This window comes from Coturnix japonica, chromosome 1, assembly GCF_001577835.2.
Source record: "Coturnix japonica isolate 7356 chromosome 1, Coturnix japonica 2.1, whole genome shotgun sequence".
Taxonomy (NCBI): domain Eukaryota; kingdom Metazoa; phylum Chordata; class Aves; order Galliformes; family Phasianidae; genus Coturnix; species Coturnix japonica.
This window is the reverse complement of record NC_029516.1, coordinates 157142241-157164958: the sequence shown is the minus strand read 5'-3', so window position 1 is coordinate 157164958 and position 22718 is coordinate 157142241. Positions and strand designations below refer to the sequence as shown.

The 22718-nt window shown below is 40.6% G+C and overlaps 1 protein-coding gene across 4 annotated transcripts in view; it reads left to right on the top strand.

The window, feature by feature from the left end:
- Window positions 1-1247: 1247 nt before the first annotated feature.
- The window catches only part of MTUS2 (microtubule associated scaffold protein 2), a 221026-nt gene continuing 199555 nt past the window's right edge, over window positions 1248-22718 (top strand). For 2 of the 4 annotated variants that reach the window (XM_015851998.2, XM_015851995.2), the window contains exon 1: window positions 1248-1365. The gene's annotated coding sequence lies outside the window, so the exon portion shown is untranslated. Of the gene's footprint in view, window positions 1366-16990; window positions 17601-22718 lie in introns of those variants that run through there. The other 2 variants (XM_015851997.2, XM_015851996.2) reach the window with 2 other exon arrangements.

The window sequence follows — 22718 nt, the reverse complement described above, 5'->3', positions numbered from 1 at the left end:
GAACATAGTTTAGAATTCATTACCGAAGTATAAATTTCACTATAACTAGTGCAAGCTTTGCTTTGGGTTCCTTTGGATTAGGGATTCTACCACACTGAACTGAAACAAATTAAGAATGGTAACTAGAAATTGCATGTGAATCAAGTACTTAAAGACTACTATTTTATTAAATCGTTCTTAATATCCCATCCGTATCTTCATCTTTGAGTATCTTCTAGGTTTTCATCCAACTTTTCTCCACTTCATCTTTACCTCAAGGACAAAAAACTGACAAGTGGCTTCTCCTTTTTCCCCCCGTTCTCTCCTTCCTCTTTCTTTCCTTCTTTTCCTGTCATATCAGTTTCTTCTTTAGTTACTCTGCTTGTTCTGCAGTCACATCCCTCTTCTTGTACTTGTCTTTCTTCACTCTATAGTCTCTCCTGCCTCTTTTGTCTCATAATACAAATACATATCACTTTATGTATTTGTATTATGAAAAAAAAAGCTTTTCCAGCTTTTCTGTCTTACGGTTTGATCTGTGCTGCTTGGAAGTTCCTCTTCTAGTTTCATCTTTGATTCTTTTTAACTTGACTTTGGGCACCTTTTAACCCTTGTGAAAGTGTATCCTGGGCTAAGGACTGTCTGTTAACTTCTCAGACTCAGCCTGTCATCTTTGAGACCATAATTACCACTCTGGCAATTTTCTCTTGACTTCTGAGAGAATCTCCTTCTGTGTGGCTTCTGGGTGATCTTCCTCACCTTTGTTTCTTTTCTTTCCCTTCCTGCTTTTTCTGGGAGATATCATAAGGAACATACTCAGCTTAATTTCCATGGATAGCAAAGCATTACCCTTTTATCATCAAATGGTAGCGTATGTTGAAGTGCCATATAGCCACATAGTGTGTGTCAAATAATGCAGAACCCCTTAAAAACAGCAATCTCTGTGAATACATCAAAACCTGACTAGGCTTAATCTGTGCTTCCCCCTTTAGCTTAGGTACCTAAATTTGACATAGGAGCACAGAGTTTGAGTAAGGCTCTTTCAGAGGAAGAGGAACAGAAAATGCAGAGTTTGTTTCAAAGCTCTGTGTTCTCTTCCCCGTTTTTCAGAGTAGGTGTGTTGCCTGGTTGCTTGATTTCAGTCGCTTTTAACAGGGACCAACCTATCTGTGAGTTAATGGCAGGAAATTGAGGCAGGAGCACAATCAAAAGTGCAGGATGTTTAATCTTCAGCAGTGTTTACAAAAGATTCGGTGTTTGCCTTTGTTACCTACACTAATTCTGATGAGCCTTTTGTTCCTTTTTTTTAAAGGTTTCCACCCTGGGACTGTTTTCTAAGGCAAACTATCACCAATGGAAGTAACATTTGTTTTTCCAGCGTTCTGGGTAAGATTATCTTCTGTGTTGGTTTTATTTGTCTGATGTGTTCGTAAACGTTTGCCACTGAACTCTTTGCAAGTTTTCTTTGATTTTTATTACATTCTGTCCAACAAAAAGAAAAATGCTCTCTGATGATTTCATAAACAATGCAGATAAAGGTGACTTCAAAGCAAACCATGAGGCTCTTGCACTGGGGGAATTATAAAACATAAACAGACCTTTGCTTTCCTAATGTTGTTTCGAATTGTTTCATAGGTATAGTGAGTATTGAAAATATATGGTATATACTAGTTGAGTTTCATATCTAAACTAAACATAGCTACTTCCTTTGTGTGTGTTCTTTGGGCTATCAAATCTTTTAAAGATACAATAGTTGAAGTTGGACACATGTTTGGGACAGTGGGAAAGGTGTATTTTTCCTGGGAGATGGATCCTGTAAACCATGTTGTAGTGGCATGAAGTTGTGCTCAGTCAGTCATTGTGAACAATAATGTTGCTTGCTGAAGTTTCTGGAAGGTCAACAGTGATGTTATACCAGGGAGAAAAGAAGTTGATAGCTATGTTGCCAAGTTGCGGGGCAGTGTTTGCCATTAGGCTGGGGACATTGGCTCCATGATTTATAGTGCCCCCCAGTAACATGCTGGAAATGGCCCCAAAGCCTTGTGACTCCCTTCCAGCTGACCCTCAGTCAGGCAAGATGCAGTGCTGGCTTTGGCCCAGCCAGAGGTAGCTTCACTCTGACCAAATAAAAGCTGAGCTCTGAGGACTTTTTCTGCAGTGACCATGTCATGATGGGACAAAACCATCTTTCATGATCTTATGCTGTGCCCAGTTTTACAGCAGGCTCTCAGCTAATTTCTAGGAGGTCTGAGCCTGTTCCCCAAGTGATAAAGTAGCCTTGCTGGTAAAGATTTGGTGATTCTGCATGAGCATTTTGCTGTAATTTGGAGAGACCTGGACCTGGTCTGACCTGGAATCAAAAAGGTCTGGTAAGAGCAGCTGGCACTGGGAGATGTCCAAGATCCCAGCAGTAAGAATGGGAACAACTCTACTATGCAGCATAGTAAGGAGTTGCTCATGGAAATTAAAGGCCATTGGATAGGCAAAAACCTCCTTAGGAGTCTTGAAATGAGTTTGCTTGATGTAATGATTGCTAGAAATACACTGCTTGTGACAAACCCTGTAGCTATAGCAGTTGGCTGCAAATAAAGAAAATGCTGCCAGAAGAAGTCAAATAGAGCAAGAAATGTAGGGGACTATCTATAATTTGATGCTTCCTGCAAACCTGGAAGGATAATTTGCTGGCCCATTTCTAACTCTTTTGAAGAGGCAGGACCAAATAATGTGTGTTTGTAGGATGTAATGTGCTTTTCACTTTTCTCATGCAGATCTTAGAGCTCTGAGTGGGCGGATGCTGTTTGTACAAAAGCATAACCTTGCTCAAGTGATCTTTGTATGAACTTGGAGTGTGTAACCCTCATAGCTGTGTCTGATAGGAGGTATCCTGACCCACTATTAAAATGCTGTTCTGAAAGTGTTATTAAAAAAAGATTTTAAAGGAGTAGGTTGAAGTGTTCTGCTTGGGAAGTTGTGGATCAAATGGTTGATAATTTACCTCTGCTTCAAAGAAGAGGAGGTTTTTGCTGCTTTCAGCAATAACCAGAAAGGCAACGAAGCAATTTGACAATATTTTAAGTCATCCAGTAATTTAACACTGGATTACCATTGAAATCTCATAAAAATACTGAAGCCATCCTACAGTGTATCAGATGGATTAAACATGTTTCACTTATTGCATTAAATTCCAGAGGGATTAATAATGTCTGGGTCATTGTTCCCTAGACTTAGAAATTGTAAGGCCAGAGGGGTCTGCGTGAATATCTGTTCTTTCTACCTACTCTGTGTGGGTTGAGGAAATGCTGAATATATACCAGGAATCATCCTTTTTTTTTTTTTTTTTTTTTAAATTTCCTTTGTTCAGCAAATCTTCTGGAAAGAGATCAAATTCTTGTTGTAGAGGGTATCAGTAGTAATGAATCTGCCATGTCACAGGTAAATTGTTGCAGTGAATGAGTCTTGCTCTCAGAAGCAGCTTGCAGCTCTCTTCAGCTTCTGAATGTAGTACATTGTCTGTCCTGCAGGACCAGTAAAGTATCAGTTATCTGAGAAGCTGACCCTCCATTCCGTTAGTCACTTAAAATGCATTTACTATGAGATGTGTTGAAGGATGGTGAATCTTTTAGTTCAGGTTTTCATGTAATATGACTTTAAATTAATGTGTAGTGTGGAATTAGGGGCAGTAATGTTAGCACACTATACTGCCATTATTAAATGTTGATGTAACTGTGTAGAAAGAGATTTGCATGCCCAAGCCTATTTTCCATACAGCTGTGTTGATTGTGCTACTGTCTTTCAATGCTTTATTGATCGTGTCTCATGATAAGCTTTCCCTGATGCTGTTAACTACTGATGTGAGTCTGATGGTTTGATCATAGCTACAGTTGTCTTTTAACTTTAACTACTTCCAGTTTAAACCTTTTCCAGTTGTTAGCAGCAATCATTGCATCAGGGAAATTATTGACATATCTGCCCTCTGCTGCTGTGTACAGGTTACCAGAGCTCTATTTTATTTATTTATTTATTTATTGCTTTTCTTCCATCACTTGCATTTATGCAATGGTAATTTGCATGTTGTTATCTGTGTCCCTTTTCCCCATCTGTTATGCACTGTGGATTTGTTTTAAAGGTTTATTTGCTGCTGCTGTTACATTGATTAACCAGGATTCTTTAACTGAAAAAGCTTTCTTTCATGACTGTGGCACAGTGCTTTTTGTGTTATGACAGATTATAAAGTATCCCCAGCTAAACAGTTCACCTCCATCCAGTAGAAATCTAGTATTATCTAGAGATGCTTCTTGAGTTAAGATGTGGACAAGAACTTGTGGACTTTCCTGTAGCTTTCAAGTGAAGTGCTTTTTCCTGATAAATTCCCTGCTAGAATAAAACTGTGTGGCAGTATTTTTCCTTAACTTTGAGGGTATATGCCTGAGGAATATCTCTGTCTGTTCTCTTACCTCACTTGATGGATTTCTAGCAGACCTTTTCCTCATCTCATCTTGTGGTTTGCCAGCTGTCCAGATTCTGCTTTTCTTGTATGTGTGATGTTCATGGCTTTATCTTATGCACACTTGCTCCGAAATAAGCATGGAGCTTTTTTAGCATTGATTCTTACCATAATTTACTGTTACCATTTTAACTTTTAGTAGAAGTGAGCTTCCTTTTAAGAAGGGAATTCTGTTGATATGGTGAGCCCAGTCATTGCAGTTGTAAGCAAGTATTGTTTGTCCTTTAAGAAACAAAAATAAGCTATTTAAATATCAACAATACTGGCATAACACTGCCTTCTGTTGTCAGCTCTGCAGTGTATGAATCACAAGAGCTTTGACAATTCATCGTGACATGGGAAGTCCCTTGTTTGTCTGACATGTGCAGTGTGCAGCTCTGTAGTGCATGTGACCTTTGCAGGCTGCGGCTGCTGCAGTGTCATGGTGGGAGTAAGCAGACTTGAACCTCGTAAGATGGAATTCATGCTGTGATTGGCTTTGGAGCTGACTCCATACAGCAATGGAAGGAAAAGGCAGCAGCTGAGGTTAAAACTTTATATGTTTTCTCTTGTGAAACACCAGTATAATCTTAAGTGGTTGATTCTCAGAATTTTAACAGTTTACCAGGTTAAAGTAATATACATATGGTAATTGGCTCTTCACTGTTTGAAGTAAGTAATGTGTCAACATTGGCAGCTCCGATAGCAGCACTACACCTTGCCTGGTGAGGGTATGTAAGGAGGTGAATGGGACCATCTCATGCAAACCAACTGCATGGGAAAAATTTGCATCTCTGTGTTAAATTGTGCTTAGTGTGAAGGTGCTTGGGAAGCTGAGTGTCTACAGCAGAGAATTTGTAGAATGGCTTAGTGAATGTGTTCAAATGAATTTCAGAGGTTACCAGATTCCCATGGATAACGACTCCATTGATGGGCTGTGTAAGTGCAGCATCCCAAATGGGATCCAGTCCACAGAAGAGCAACCTGCTTGTAAATGTTCTTTTATTTGGTGTCTTGTGGCTTAGTGATGAGTGATCCTACTTCACAGCATGCTTCCAGTACAACAACTAGGACAAATGAAATAAAAGATATAGAGAAGGGCTGAGGAATGATCTGTCTGCAGTGACAATAGAAACAACTTCAGAAGTCCCTGTATAGTATAAAGTATAAAGTTACTTGCAAAGAGTCTTCTGATATGATAATTACATTATTCATACTGTTTTTCTGAATTTCAAAACAAAGTGTGACCTTGATTTCAAAGTAAAGTGCATGAAAGCATGCTGTGCTTATTTTTCATAATTAATCATGTATAAGCCAATTTTATGGCAAAATAGATAAATGAGATGTCGGCGTACTAGTTTGTAAATACTTCACTTCAAGATGTTAATGTGGTTTATGTCTTAGCTTTAAAAAATCCAGTGCTTTTCAGTTTCTTATAGTGAGGGGCTCAAACCTGAAAATACTTGGGGTGAGGTCTCACCAGAGCTGAGTACAGAGGGAGGATCACCTCACTGCCTCTGCTGGCAATGCTAATTCTGATACAAGCCAGGATGCTACTGGCCTTCTCACCCCAAGGAAAAGTGAAAGGTGTGCCATGAAGTCACCTTGATGGGGCCATTTCTTTGTTGGGTAGATGGAACTACAGGGCCCATAGTCTTGTGGGCATGCGTGGCTTTGCAGAGTTCTGGCATCACAAGGGTCTGGGAATGCTGTAGGATGATGGTAAGGGTGGGATGGCTGCTGCCAGAGCAGAGTAGGTTTGCATATGGAAGAGGGGCTTGGGCTCCCACCTAGCCAGGCTTCAGTTACATGCATCTCCATCAGGAAGCCACTGTGATATTATATGGGTAAAACCATTTAATAGCAAATATCTCTGAATGTTATGTATAGGTAACATTACACCAGAGTTAGCACTGGCAGTTGATAATGTGGGTATTATAAGTGCCTCTTTTAATAGGATTTACTGAATTCTACTGTGAAGTGTCACAGGACAACATTAAATTATTTTTTAGCTCACTTGTCTCTACTTTGAACAAATTCTGGTGTTTAGTGTCTGTTAGGCAGTATAATAGGTTTCAGCATTAGGCTACATTGGGCGTGTAAGCTAAAATTTGAGTCTTTTAGCTCTTCCTTCTAAGCTGCCAAGTGGTGGAAGATACAGCTCAGATGAGAGAAAACAATTTAAACTTTCTCAGTGAACCAGTTTTGAGAAGAGTTTTTTCTCAAATGCAGAGCTTCATGCTGGAGCAGTGTGATTAAAAGCCTGTGGGGATTCAAGCATTGGGATGGTTTTAAGAAGATCAAGGGACTGAATGCAATTTTCCTGCAAATGATAATTAAAGAAACAGCATCCTCATTAGCATAATACAGTAAATGATAAAAAGAATTGGACAGATGCCTAATCTCGCAGTGCTTCTTAATTTACAAGTGCGTGTTTTAAAACTAAGGCAATTGAGATCTGTTCTTCCTGGAAGCCCCTCTGAATCACCAAAACTACTTTTTGAATAACTTCACTTTTGTTGTCCTAAAGAAGAAACTTCTTTCAGTATTTTATGTATTCCAGAACTCCATCCAAAGTCTGTTACCCTTCTATATGTAACAGAAACAGATAGGAGGGAGATATCTGTAGTACTTTAGGATCTCTAAGATTGGATGCCTACCAGATGAAGTTACACATCTGAGGAGAGTTTCTCAACTGGAGTTATATGCAGCTCTAAAGAAGTCCAGAGGCAGCTGTCACAATATGAAACGCTCATTTTTTGCTTTGTTCACTTTGAGGTTACCACTCTAAGTTGTTTATGTGCTGGGGCTGTGGAGAAACATCTGTGAGCCCTATCAAGGAGTTAAGTTTTTGAGTAGAATTTCTGAATTGTTAAAACTAGAAAGCTTTTTTTTTTTCTCTTCAAATTGTGAATCATGTGGCAAGGAGTAACAGGTGTCATTTGTGTTGCTGCTGTCATTTCTTACATGTATTCTGTTCTTGTCCAATAAAAGCCACGATGGTGCGGTTCCTCTGTTTCAGTTTAAATATCATCTTAGATCTGTCCTTTAATCACCACATTGATAGGTTCCTAAATGGTTTTAATCAAAACTTCGTATAGTCTCAGAATCATCTTGCCACCTGCGAATATGAGTGGCTCATCAGATCTCATTAGATGTCCACATGGCTAAATGAGGGCTAGGTATATAGTACAGATGATGTTTTTGCACTGCTCAGTGCACCCCAGTGTACTCTGCTCAGAGTCTCTTCTGAGACCCATACAGAGTGTCCTGTAAAGCATCACTGTTACACTATGTGCATTTTGAAGCTTGTGAAATATGTTGAGCACGGGAGTGGTTTTTACAGTGTGAAGCGAGGGCCTGTGTTGTGGGAACGTGGGGTCAGCAGGAAGTCAAGTTGAGGGTGCTAAAACTTGCTGGGGCACTTATGGATATCAGCATTGGAGTTTGCATGTGGGAGCTGATCCTGATTTGGCCTTGTCCATGGTGCTGCTGAGAGTAGCGCCTTGTGCACCTGGTCCCCTTGGCCATGCTGGGGTATTGCCATAGTACTTAAAGAAATCATATCTTAATTGGCAGTCCTCTTTGACTTGTAATGCTAGACTGTGCCTCCCTGAAAGACTGTAGGGGGAATTGTGCTTTTTTAATAAGGTTAAGTATATAGAGGAGAAAAGGCTTTTTTTAGGAATGAAAATGATTTCTCAGTGGGAGCTGACTTCTGAATTATTCTGCTTAAGACCCATTGCAAGGTGGGAGCTGGCTGCAAATGGATACTGGATTTTTCTAGCTGGGAGTAACCTTCCCTTTCTCAAATCATTGAGCCTCTGTCCAGATGAGAGCTAGCAAGCACTGCTTGATGAAGGGGTTGTTCCTTCCAGAGCCAAGAGGTCAGCTGGCACACACATCTACCAAAGTGATATTCTGCCCATATTAAAGCTAACACAATATGATAAGTGCAAATCCTTAATGTTGGGCAATATAAGATCTTCAGAAGATGAATACACTGAGAATCATGCTCCAGAAAATCAAAAGACCTTTCAACTCTCTGCTAGGTGGTCAATATAGGTGATAGTGTCTATTCTGTTGCAGGCTGGGTTTCTGTTTGATGTCAGGAATTAAGAAACAAGGTGAATTAGGTAATGCTTTAGAGTAAATATTAATATGTTCAGAAGTTGTTATGGTGGGAAACTTGCTCTTTTGAAATCTCCAACTCTGAAGTCATTTGGAGTCAATGACCCTCCTGTTTGATTTTTCCTGTGTCTTAATACATCAAGCTGTAGCTGATCCCTTTATATCCTGCTAATCTCTTATATATGCTGAAGTAGTAACTGTGGAGCTGGAGGCTTCTGATAGATAAAAAAGAGCACCATTGATCTTGCTGATACAGACACTTCCACATAGGGCTTTGAACCTGTGATCGTTCTGGAGGAGAAATACGAGTGATGCATGGTGGTCCCCAGCGAGGGTGGGTATTTTTGAAGAAATGTTGTATCTCTTGCAGCTTTATAGTAGCCGCAAGCAAGTTACTAGCATTAAAACGTAAGAATCCCTCATGGTTCAAATACTACTGGCACATCAGCTGTGCCAAATCCGGCACTGTAGTCTGTAGGTCTCTGCAGACTTTCTTGGTGTTTTCTTTGCCTACCTTGTTCTCTGTGTATTGTGCCTGCATGGTGCAGGATGGCAGGGGGACCTTTTCTCATCCAATTCAAGGACTTTGCGGTATGTTGGGACCCTGTGCTGGTGTTGCATCTCATTTTCTTTCAGGGCTGAGAATGATGCAGTCAGTGCAGCAAGGAGGTTTGTTGCCCCTCCAACTGGGATGTGGTAGGAGTGTGCTCACAGATCTAGATGCTTGGTTCTTCTCATTCTCATCTAGCCCATACAGCTGGAGAGCTTACTATGGCTTGTGCATACTGTTTTCCCCATGTTCAGATTCTCTGGTAGTTTATTTCATGGCAGTGTTACTCTATTTCTCTTGCAGATAATCAGCTATCCAAGAAATAAAATCTCTGAAATAATTCTTGAAGAATACATTTGGATGTGTATGTGTATTTTACTTGTGTTGAGAGTTTTATGAACAGAGAACCTGTCTTTCCTTAAGTGTTCATCTTGTTTTAGAGAGTGTGTTTCTCAGTTTTTACTCATAAGGGCAATATAAATATTTGATGTATTTAGAGATCTGTGCCATTATAAATTAGAATAGAACACAGTGAGCTGTGAACATTTCATGCTTCTAAAAGAAACCTGCATTATTCTGTTTTTGCTGTGAATCCATGTTCCACTTATACTGAATTTCAAAGACTACTCTGCTAACTTTCCTGGGTGATGGGCTTGGCATCTGTTAATTTAATTCCCATGTAACGCTAATAGGATATAAATTAGTACTCTGGGGACTGCTGATAATGTACAGTTAAACTTTGAAGGGTATGGAAGGGATGGTGTTCCTAATATTGCAAACAGTGGAGGAGGTACGTGAAGTTTTCTGGGGAGGAGGGAGCTGGCGAAGGAGCTCAAGGTTTCTTCTCATACCAGACTCTACTCAAAGTATAATGAAATTCTTTGTGTTGAAGCATTCCTTTGTCATTTAGTTGATAGAGAATAATCTTGCTGTGATTAGTGGAGAAAAAAACAAGCCTCCCTGCCTCCCTTCTCTGGTCAAGCAAGTAGAAAGTGCTCATCTTCATATCTTCACTAAATACTGTGTATTTGTTACAGAATTGTTCTTGGCTGGCTTGCCTCTCATCAACCCCCTCTGTGCCTCTTGCAGCATTTTTTTTTTTTTGCTGTACTTCATTGCTTGAATCTCCAGGGACTGTCAACTGATAAAGCAAAGTGTTAGTGATTATTGTTGGTAATGGTCTATAAGAAAAACAACAAACTTCTCGTTGTGTAATAAGAATAGTGCTTCTTCAGTAACAATGGGTCAAACTGAACATTGATTTTTCTAATTTCCTAGAAAATTACTAGGACAAGCTTTAAAATAAATGGTTTTTCTACCCTTTGATATAAGCCTTTCCTTGGAATGCCTGTTCTGTTTTCAAAGATGAACAATTTAGGTGAACTTTATTGATTGGTGGTGGTTTTTTGGTTTTTTGTTTTTTTTTTTTTTCATTTTGGACTTTAATGACTAAGCATTCCAACAGAATATTGGGCACAAGCACAAAAGAGAACTACTTGGTGTTCCAGTATCTTTTCACGCTTTCCATTGAGGCAGCACCAGCAATTTACCACAATGTTACACCTGACTTGTATGGTGTTCAGCTATGAGTACCTGCCTTTGTTGCTTTGGAACATCATGCTTTCATGTGTAATGCCTAAAGTGGGCTTTTAAAATGCAGAATGATGATGCAAAATGTGACCTTCCACTCTGAGAAGTGGGACTTGTCAAGAGGTTTACTGGCTCTACCTGTCTTTCATGTTGCAGGATTGATTGTGGGATATCTTGCCAGAATTACTCCTCTTCTTTAAGCCCCCTGAAAATTTAGTGTGCATGCAGTTTCTCCTTACCATCATCTTGTATTCATCAGTGAAAATGAGTGTTCCTCATGTTTTACAGTTGCAGTTTCAGAGACTTATTTTTCTCTAAATATATGAATTTGCTGGAGGCTGCAAAGGCGTCTTGAATTGATTGGGAACACAGTCTTCAAATATGTACAAGTTGCATAATGATGTGGTCTCAGTGGATTGAGGCTATTGCATCTTCATTGTTTTATCATATTGGGAATGCAGTCTGTTCCCTGAGGGCTATGAGATCCTGAAGGAATTTTATTTCCTTCTTGTAAACGTTCCTAAAGGAATTTGAATTTTGTCCCGGCTTGCTGGTTTCTAGCACAGCAAATGGCATTTCAAGTAGTTATTGCTGTTGCAGTATCCTTTATGCTGCACTGAACTGTGTTCTTGGAGTACAGATCTCCTTAGCTACAGGAGATGTGAAAACTGCTGTGGCCATTTGGTCAGCCAAGGGAGTCGCACTAATCCTAGGGAATAAGTGCACCTTTAGATCTTTGAAAGGACCACATCCAGCTAAGCTGAGCGTGCACCTGGCCCACTTCAGGATGTATGCCTTTATGGCAAAACAGGACAGAGCAAGTCAGAAGTTCCTCCTTGCCTTTGTGGAGTGAGCTTGAAGTTGTAGGTGAATGGAAACCCATTGCCAGTGGTTTCCGTTCTCTGGGCCTTGCTGCTTAGTGTGCAAGCTCTGTTCTGTACATCGTTCCTTCATCTGTAGTCACTTAAGGGAGGAGATCATCTCTCTTCTGTGAGTGCAGTGAAATCTATGGCTATTGTCATCAGCCAGAGTAAGGTGGAAGGGTTATGCAGCCTTGTTTTGTTGCAGTGATAGAATAGCTGCTATGTGAAACAGAGTCAGACTGTAAGAGGAAACTGTTGAGCAGTTGGATTTCCACTTATTTGGCAGAACTCAGCCCTCTGCTTCATGGTAACTTTTATAGAGCTCCTCTGAAGTGTTGCTCTACTGAGTGGCTGGAGAGAACTGTCTGGGATACATGGAAGAGTGAATATGAAAACATTTCTGATTATGTGCAATATGTAATCCTCTTATTAAAATATCAGCAGTAAGCAGAACATTCATTTGTGTATGCTGTGGTCCTTTTAATATTTAGGAGATGCTGCTAGCTTGGTGACTAATGCCTCTTTTCCCAGCTACATGAAGACATTGAATTTGCACAGCTTTAGCTCTTTATTCTTACTTCTAACTGATCATTTAGTAGGCTGCTGCTGGCATGGCTGGGCTCTGCAGATTGCAGGAGGGTGCCCAGAATGACACGCACCGTTACAAAAGCGCTGGCCCTGCCTGCAGGGAGTTGTGCTGAAATGAGTTAAAAATACCGGACTCGCTAAGGCTGATAAAACTGAACCACTCTCAATGGTGAGCTGTTAGTGTCTGTCTTTGGGCATGATGATATGCCACAGCAGGAATAATGAGTAAAGTAAAATCTATTACCACTGTTACAGGCCTATCTTAGCTAATTTAAGCTAATTATGTAAGAATCCTTGGCAGAATCAACTGTGTCTTAAAATGGCGCTCATCACTTTGTTTCCTTAAATTATGTAAGAAAACATCAGTACAGTATGAATGTAAGCATGATTCAAAGCTAAGTAGAAATATAGAAGGGAAGGCATGAAACTAAGGCTAGAGAAAGCAGACTGAGGAGAACAATTAAGAGAGAAAACTGGAAGGAAATGAAGGAATGGGTGGGTAGTTTGGAGGAGAAGATCCAGGAACTCAAGAGAAGCTTTCAGAGAAGTAGGGGAAATGGTCCATGGTATGTTAGAAATAGGTACTGTCCAATGCAGGCTTTACCTCAGTGATGTGTGCTGTAGACTCAGAAGAGAGCTGGAAGGTATCTCAAGACAACTTTTATATTTCTCTTCTCCAGGGCAGGATCATGTGCACGCTTTAAAATGTTGCTGACCCATTTTCATGTGCACTGAAGAGAATGTGTGGCACTCATTAATTGCATGGGTACTCTTTTGGATTGGCTCTGCTCAGGCATCTGGAAATATTTAATTGATACTAAGCATGACTGGAGGCTGAGTCTAGTTACTGGAACTGTCCCTTCAATTCCTGTAACTATGTAAGTAGCTACGTGTGTGCATTAGATACCAGTAACAGGAATGGGAAACCAGTCCTTCAGGAGAATATCTGTGCTGTTAGTTATAAATGAACTGCAATTGTTGGTTTGGGGTTTTTTTAGGCATATCTTTAGTTTTAGCATCCATAGAAATGGCAGTGAATATCTCTTGGTGTTTGGTAATTCTGGTTCTCACCAGAGATCTGTTGCTGGTGATTCATGAGCTTTTTGCCAGGACAGCACCCATTTTTGCTTCTGTTTCACTACTTGCCCTGTTTGAGTTATTGGCCCTTAAAGTTGGAAGTAGAGCAAAAAGTCCTGTACTTCTAAATGAGTGTCTTTATGCAAAGTTACCAGTATTTATGAAGCTTTTCTTAAATACAACATATGCATCATGTCCAAATAAGAATGCCAGCAAAAATAAGGAAGAAGGAAGAAGATTCTGAACTGACTGGTGTCAGAAAACTTTGAGGAACTTCCTTGTTTATCAGGACTTCTAGTTCTCCCTCCTTTCTGATACAAGCAGCAGAGTATTCTCTATAACTCACAGTTGGAAATCCAAAGCGATTCTGAAAGGAAGATTCCCTTTCACGTAATGCTATGACTGTACATGAGGTGACATCTACCAAAAATCAGAGCAATTTAAAAACAAAACAAAAAAAAAAAACAGTGCTAATTCTGAAGTTATGAAGCCCATATAATTTTACTTATCAGAAATAAGGAAGCTTGGTTGCCATTGGGTTTTCCTCATGATTATTTTACTTTTAAACTGGGTTATATTAAGCCTTCCTTTATCAGAAGCCTCATGCAGGAGGGCTGTAATAGCTGGAGGAGCATGAGTCATAGCTGCACCCTATTAAGCAACAGGCTGTCACCATGAGACAAGAACTTTGAAGAGATGATGCACCAAGGAATTCATAACATCTTATTTCAGTTGTAGCTTTCCCATCATTAAGGAAGAACTATTTCCCATGGAGGCTTTCTGTTGTCATATGAAATTAAAGCTTACTTCACAGCTTTCTTTCAGTCTTCCTTTATAGAGTGCTCTTTTCCCTGCTCATTGACTTTCACAAAACTTGAGAGAATTCATTTTTTTCCATTAAAGTTTCTTGAAATTGGCCAAGAAGTTATAAAGGGAGGCATGGCACATATCCGTGCTCTAGTTATTTGGGATATGCTTGTGTGTGCTGTTACTTTACGTACTTCTAAGAGCTCATTCCATTTTTAATGGCTACATCTGTGATGGGTGAGTGTTTAACCATTGTACATCTTCTGCATCATTTTTAGATTGCCCTCTGAAGTATTGTGTTTGTATAGTGATCAGAGCCCGGTTGAGATGAGCCTTGCCTGATCTGAAGACAACTGCTATGAAAATGTTTTCAACTTTCTTGATGATTCAAGTAATAAAATATCATTTACCATTCTCAGATGCTCATTACTGATAAGCTGGAAGTTAGTCCTTGTTGGCAGCGTCCTCCATAAAGCTATAGATGAATATGTGTGGAGAAACAGGAATGTTTCTGAATCTCATATTGTCTGAAGCCATCTACTGCGACAGGTTTTTAACTCAAGGAATATGGTGGTCTCTAAGGCCTCAAGAGACACCAGTTTTTACCAAGTGAATAAAACCTTTTAGTGCTATTGCTGCTTCATGTATCTTTCTTGGGGTCATAGTGGTTTTGTTTGATTTCATACTTTTACATGGTTCTTCGGGGTATGTTTCTTTTTGATGTTGTTAATGAAAAACAGTTTTTATAGGGTTTTTTTGTGTTATTGCTGTCTGAACTTATGAGGATTGTTGGTATGTTGCCAGATTTCCTCTAGGAAATCCTAGAGGTAAATTTGGCATCCTCTCCTTTGCCAGCTTGGTGATCCTTTGTACATGACAGGAAGTTGAGATAGGTCAGCAGGTGTTTGCTTCAAAGTTGTACTGGAAAATAAGTGGTATGTTTATCTATCTGAGTAAAATAAGGCACCCAAGAAAGCTCTTTTCCTTGCTAGGAGATAGAAATCCAAATGCCTAACACAGGCTTTTAACTGTTAGAATTAGCAACCAAACCCTAGTAGAAGAGCATAGCAAAGCCTATTTGCAGATAGCCTCCAAATAATTCATAAAACAACTTTGCAAAGTAAAAGCACAAGAATAAATTGTATTAGGATAACATAGAAACCAGAGTCCAGTTCACCTTTATTTCAACAAGTTTAGGTGTTGAATCTTGGATGAAGTATTAGCTTATCAGGGGAGGCATGCTGTTTGCTTTTTGTTGTTCTCTAGCCACAAATAGCTGATAATAACTTGTGTTTAGTTAGAAACCCATCTGTTACAGTTCTTGTTTTCTTATTCATCGTTTAAGCGGTAAACATTAAGTCATAAACACTTCAACAATGTTCTCCCCTTTAACAAAGAAAATGTGATTAACTGTTCACCTTATTATGAAAGCAGTGCAAAGCACACGCATGCAGGAATGAAATCATGAGCAGCTGCTTTATGCAAAATCATTTTCAGTAAACTGCCAAAAAATTCTCTTTGCACATTTACCTGCTTTTCAAGCTTACCTTCTTTTCAGATCAGAAGAAAAGTGGCCAATTACACCCTGTGAGTTTTCCAGACAAATCTTTGACTTCACTTGTCCCTGTGCACCTTGTGTGTTTAGTGGGTATGAAATCTATAATTTAAGCTACAGTGAGTTGCTGTAGCACCACCACCCAAGCAATGTCACGAGACATTGTTTCTTGTCTATCAAGACAACATTATCAGAACAATGAATAATACTTTTTAAAAGCTTTTACCTTAAAACCAGCAGGGGATGTACATAGAAAGTGTTTCTAGGCACAAATTGCTGGTAGGTAGTCATTGTTGCAGTTGTTTGCATCAGGTTTAAGTTCCCCTTTGTTTCTGCTGTCACACTGTTCTTTATTAAATCTTTCTGAACATCAGGTTTTCCTTCTTCAGCAGCATCTCAACAGCCATTTATTTTAGGGTTTCAGGTATTGCTGCTGTGACAAACGTGGTGTTTCTTGCAGATTTTTCTGGTGTAACTAATGAATGGAGAAAGAAACAGTAGGATTTCTGCAAACAACCAGAGCACTATGATGAACTGTGGGCTTGTCTGTATTAAGAGACAAAGAGAAGTGCCAGGCCCTTGGGAGCTGGTTGAAGATATATGTGCCAGCCAGCTTTCTCCCAGTGACTTTTCAGGTTTGTTTTGGGAGCTCAGGATATCCAATTAGCTGGTTTGCTTGCAGCTGTGTCTTTCAGTTGTTTGGAAGGTGGTCTCATCTTGGAAAGCTTGTTTGATTTTTTAAGGATGGATGTAGTCTGAGAGTTCCTCAAGCAGCCTGAGCTAGTAGTGCTGACAGCTGGTGAAGACAGCAGCTCTCCTACAGGGGATTAGAATTGTGTAGGTGTTCTAAGTGGTTGTGATATTGGTGGAGATGGGCAACAATGTATGGCTCATGTGTATCTTTTAAGGAGCTGCTGGCTGTAATGAGGCTTCCCCTGAGTCTTCCTCCCTCCAGGCCAAATGAACCAAGAAACCTCAGCCACCTTCCACACACCTTGTGCACTCTAAACCGTTCCTCATCTTCACAGCCCTCCTTTGGATGCTCTTTAATAGCTTTATGTACTTTGCTGTATCAGAGAAGGAGGCAAAAGGTTATTAAATGATGGCAGCTGGGCAAAACACTATTTGGTTATTGTATTTGTGCAGATAAGTTGCATAAGAGACAGGTAACAGCTCTACCCGTGTGCACTGGTCAGGGCAGTAGCAGGGTGGTGAGTTGGTTGCTTGTGTACCTCAGATTGATGCTTTGGTGGTATTTTCTGAGCTGTAGCAGCAGGGTTTTCCTGCCAGCACAGTGTGATCTGCAAGCAGCAGCTTCCCAGCTTGATTCTGGGAACAGCACCAAACTCCACAGCACACAGCAAGCTGTTTTTGTGCTTGGTCGGAAGTAGGCTGATATGATGCAGTCCTCCAAGCACCTGACAGAGACAAAATCTGTTCGAGGAGAATGTTTCGCATGTGAGGTTCAGAGCCTGGGATGACTTTCCTGCCAGCGTGCTTGGTGAGTCTGCAGCTCAGCTACTGCCTGTGGTGAAATTGCAGTAGGGAGATCACTGCCGTTCACCAGCAGCACCCTGAGCCAGCTCATCCTGCTAGCTATTTCTGTCTGCACTTATCTATAGCATCATCCTCCTTGTGCCTGTGTACCTGCTAAGCATTCAGAACAGGCATGGCTGTGGCAGCCTCCTCATTTCTCTCCAGCCTGGAGGATAAATAACTGGATTGCTTTTTAAAATTCTTTTTTCTGCACCAAGAATTTACAGTGGGAAGGCTGGAGAAATGCTTTCAGGAACAAGCGGACAGGTGGGTACAGCCCTGCTCCTTCATAGCCTCTAGGGGCACCTTTCTTTGGAGGTGATGTTTTCCTGGAGTGAGATACGGTCTTGGGTAATGATACCATACCCAGAGTTCATGAGAGAGAAGACCTGGATCTAACTTGCTTGCAAAGGGACCTGGAGCAGAAGGCTGGATGCTTGGGTGAGTTCATGTAGCTGGCTTGTAGAGTGCAGCATATTATTTTCTTCTCTGTTACAAACTGAGTGTTTTTGGTATATAAAACAATAGTACCGAAAATCCCAGCATCTATATGTTATCTATATGCTATATGTTGTTTGTTTCCCCTTGGGTTTTGTGTAGTTTGGGCAGTGAAGTAAACCATTCTGAGTTAAGTACAACTATAATGATGGTTTGTAGCTTCGTTCCCAACTGGGAATCTCAGTGTTCACCTCTGAAGTTGTGCAGATGTGCAGACATGCAGGATGTGTGTGTTACATTTGAGTCTGTGACAACACTGGTTTGAGCCAGTGAATTTCACTGTGAGAACTGGGATTAAAGCTTGTTCTCTTCCCTTTTCCACCATTTAGGTGTATGACTTCAGAGGCAATGAAGCAAAGGTTGTGTATGTTTATAACATATTGCTTCTGATCCTTAAAATACAAGCTATAGGCTTAGTGAGATTTTTCTCTTAAACAATCGAGTTCTGAAGACAAAAGTTGCTTTCTATTTTTAAACAACAAAACTGTGTGTTCAGTGTGCAGCTGTCAGGACTTCTCACATTTTCTTTTCCATATCCTACTGGTTGAAACTCTTATAGTAGCATTTGAAGTAAAACTTGGATTCAGGCATCCTGTATTGATATTTGTTTGTAAAAATCTGTAATTTAATGTAGGGATTCCTATGGAAATACCTACATTGGAAGCTATTTGATGAAGAAGGTACTCCACATATTGTTTCTTTCAGTATTTGTTGCATAGAGTTATTTTACAGCTACTGATTTGCAAAATTTAACTTTAAAACATTAATAGTTTTTAATGCTTCCACAGCAGTGTAAGAACTTATAGTTGGCTCCTGCCCCAGCGGAGCATATGGGCTCAGATGGCATTGCTCTGCTGCCTGTGGCCTGGATGATGCTTCTGGCCAAAATCTGAATTTTCAGCTTTCTGGCAAGTTGCCTACAGGATGTTAAACCTGACAGACCCATGGAAGAGTGTGTTTTGTGCTGGTGGTTTGAAGTTATCCGTCTTGAGATGAGTCAGGTAGATTTGAATAGATGCACATGATTTTGTTGTTTTCTTTTTGATCCTAGAGTTCTACTTTTCTCTCAGTCTATAAGTACAGGTAGGTAGTTCTTACACATCTCCATCAGTTGATGACAATGGTAGGAGGTGAGGAGTCATTTTACTGTCTAAAAGTAGAGCTAGCTATTCAGGCTTCTGCCATCTCCAAGGAAGAGGTGCAGAGCTCATCTCATGTAACTGCTCTGGAAGAGCTTTGTCCCCTTTGGTATGTGATGTCCATCCAGTTAAATAGCTTAATTCCCCAGCTCAATCTCACATCCTGATCTCCCAGTCCAGTTAGCTGGATGCATATTACATTCTTCTCATGCTCGTCTTCTGAAGCAATCTGATTGCCTCCCTCTGGGACAAAATCTGTGGTAGCTTTGAGGGCACCTTACTGGAAGACTCAGGCATGATACCAGAGCAGGTCTGAGTTCCCATGGTGTTCATGGTCCTCTAGTGGTACCCTGGTGCAAGTATTACCATCATACTCAGATGCCTCTGCCTTGCTCTAGGACATGCAGTGTGGCATTTACACAGTTAAATACAAGCTAAAATAAACTGTTGCCTTGGTAAGCTGCAACACAGACCTTATATTGGACAATTTTGAATGCAGAAATGAAGCAGTTGTGATGTAGCACCTTGTTGTGGGCATGGGTCTTAACATATGAATGTAGCAGGGTTAGATCTGCGGGTACTTTAGGAAATGGAATCTGTCCATGGCATCTGTTTTTGGGAGGGTGTCTACCGGTGAGGAAAGTGCTTACCCATGAAGTTGAACTTGATACGTTTCAGGCAGCTGACAGATGGAGAATATCTTACTTGGTGTGCCTTGCACAAGGTCACTCAGCTGGTGAGTGCCAATGTTGGATGCAAAAACCTGGCTTATGTTGTTCCCTAGGACGCACCATCTCTCCAGCATCCATACATCCCCACTTTGTGCTGTCCTTATTCTTGTGTGATTTGTGAAATGCCTGGTAAAGAGCCAAATGCCTTCATGCCTCCCAGTGGATCTAGCTGAGAAGTGCTTAGCACTATGGCTCTGGGAGGGTTTGAAATCAGTAACACCTGTGGGATGTAAGAGAAAACCAAGGGGAGAACAGTTATATTCCTAGATTTTGCAAAGAAGAACCACAACTGAGACCTGGTGGTTGTGCAGCCAAGTTGGAAGGTACCTGGTGTTGTCAGTGGTCACAGTGGCCCTAACCAATCCTTTACAAGCTACTGAACCACGTTTGTGAACACAGCTACGCCATGCTCTTTTTCATTCCAGTTCCTATGGAAACATGATGTAAGAATGTCTAAAATAGGTACAGTGCTTTGAAACTATTATTTTGATCTTTTTTCCCCTCAGATTTCCTTCATTACCTTCTAACACATTAGAAAGGTCATTGTCATCATCCATCAATGTTGTTCTACCCTGGGTACACAGGTTTCTGCATCCTGGTACCTCATTCCTATATGCAGACTTATCAGTACTCCCTTCCTCCAACCTCCCTCCCCATCAGTAAGGTGGCAGCCTGCGGGTGTGTTAAACATATATACAACACACACTAAACAGATTTTGGATCCAGCTCTATCTCTTACAAAGCAAATGAGAAATGTATCGCTCTCTGCAGCAACAGGTGATGGTACAAGCTTTTGTCAGCTCCTGTTGGGATCACGGCACAGTGTTAGTTGGGAGGAAGTGCTGGAGGTCACTTGGTCCAGCTGCCCATGGAAGCACAGCTATCCTCAGTGGTGGTGAAGGAGATGGTGGAGCACTAGATGGAGGTTTCCTGTGAGTCCTTCCTGCCTTTCTGAGAGAGGCAACACTGGAGGAAGCCATAGGTTCTTGAAAATGAAATTTCCCTGCCCACAAGGATGTGCACTCCCATAAATGAAAAGAGGACAGTAGCTTTTAAAGCATGTTCCCACAGTGTTCCTGTGTTTTCTTTCCTTGCACATGCCATCATCTCTTTGAGCAGTCAAGGGTTTTTCAAAATAACCAAGTCCTGTTTTCAAAAGCCTCCTCTGATGGCAGGACCTTAGGAGAGCTAGTGCTAAATCCAGCAAAGAACTAAAAAGCTTTGTTTAAATCCATGACCTAATTTTTATCACTTCTAGGTTTCTGATGTCTTGCAGTACTGTGCCCTAGAACCTACTGTAAGGCACCACAGAAGAGCTGGAGACTTGTCTGTGACATTTAAGGGGAAGCAGGCAGTTGCTCAGAAAAGTGATTAAGGACTTTTTGGGTAGTACTAAAGCATGCTGCCCCTGTGTTCTGAATACATTTCCCTCTCTCTTCTGTCACTTCCTGCTGCATCCTAAAGCTGGGACTGAATAAAAGGGAGTTAATATTGCAGCAGTACTTTTCCTGACTGCATGTCCTACGCAAAACGTATTAGAGTCATGGATATAGCTGACACTACACTTCAGTATTAAACTGTGTTTCAACCATTTGAGAAATGCAGGTATCTATTTGAATTTTATTCCAAAGCATCAGGTCAGATTATGCTCAAGGATGCATTTGTGTAAACCATGGTGAGCAAACCAGAGTTGTACATCACATTTTGCTTTGCTGTGTGCTTAGTCTTTGCATGATGTTTTACATGCTTGTGGCTAGTATATGTGGTGCTGCCATTGTTTTATTTTGGTATAAGGCAAAGGGCCAGAATAAAACTTTCCAGTCTGATTTCAGGGTTGTTGTTGTAGTGGAGTTGAACCATTTGTTAGCAAAGCAGACAAATTGAGATGTAAATGCTGATCTGAAGAATGTATTCTGGATCTTGGCATTTACATTTCTTGTCTGCTGAGGTTCTTCCTTGCTTTGAATAACAGTTGTTGGCTTCAGAACTAAAACCAGTGCCAGTAGAGATCAAAATCACAAACTCTGGAGCAGCTGTGGATTGTAAAGAGAAACTACTTTGTTCTAACATGGAAATGCAGGGGTGAAATTTTGCTTTTGAAATCTCTTAACTGCTTTGGAGCTGGGCCAATGTAGATGTAACCTTTGTAACATAATTGATAAGTTCACGCATACCCACAGTATGTAGGTCATTCACATTTATCCTGAATAGCCCAGAAAGGAGTACAGAGCGACACTGTCTTTCATCCCTTCCATTGTAGCTGATCTCTGTACCACTCTTCCTTGTTCATCTGTGCGCATTTATAATGAAAAAAGATCTGCAAGATACCTGCTAATATTCGTAAATGAGTAAGAAATGAAATAAACAGTTACATGAGCCATTGAGTAAGGGAAAGTAAGATAATAGCTAATTCAGGCCATAGCTAAGTAGTTAAGGTGTAAATTGTCCTCTTAAGATCTTTTATCCTGAGAGTAATGGCCTACAGGTGGTTCAATAAAGGAGAATCATAGTATATTAAGTATTTTTAGAGGTAACATTTGCACAAGTACAATGTTAGAGTCCCTATATTGAATTGGTTCTATACTGGAACACCTTATTGCGTTTTACAACTCCCTGAAAGGAGGTTGTGGTGAGGTGGGGGGTCAAACTCTTCTGCTGGGTAACAGCTGTAGGACAAGAGGAAAAGGCCTCTATTTGCACCAGTGGAGATTCAGATTGGATATTAGGAAAAGCTTTTCAGAAAGTGGTTGGGTACTGGAAAAGGCTGCCCAGGAAGGTGGTGGTGTTGCCATGACTGAAGGTACTCAAGAAATGTGTAGATGTGGTACTTAGGGATGTAGTTTAGTGAGCAGTATTGGTTGTAAGTGGACAGCTGGGCTGGCTGATCTTAGAGGCCTTTTCCAGCCTTAATCATTGCATGAATTTGTAGCCTCCCTGTCCTGCCTACTGCATTAAGTTTTCTGAGCGCCTGGTGCTGTCAGACGTGCTGAAAGTGATGTGAACCATGAAGATGTTCTGTCAGACTTCTAAATGAGATGTACTGTGCTTTAGGTTCCCACAGGAATTCTCATCGAATTTGGTCACTAATAATGACCTACAAATACGGAAATCAATTGAACTCGATGGCAGTGCTGGACTGGGAGACAGTGTAATCTCTGGTGAGGACAGAAGTGAACTAAAAATACCAATTA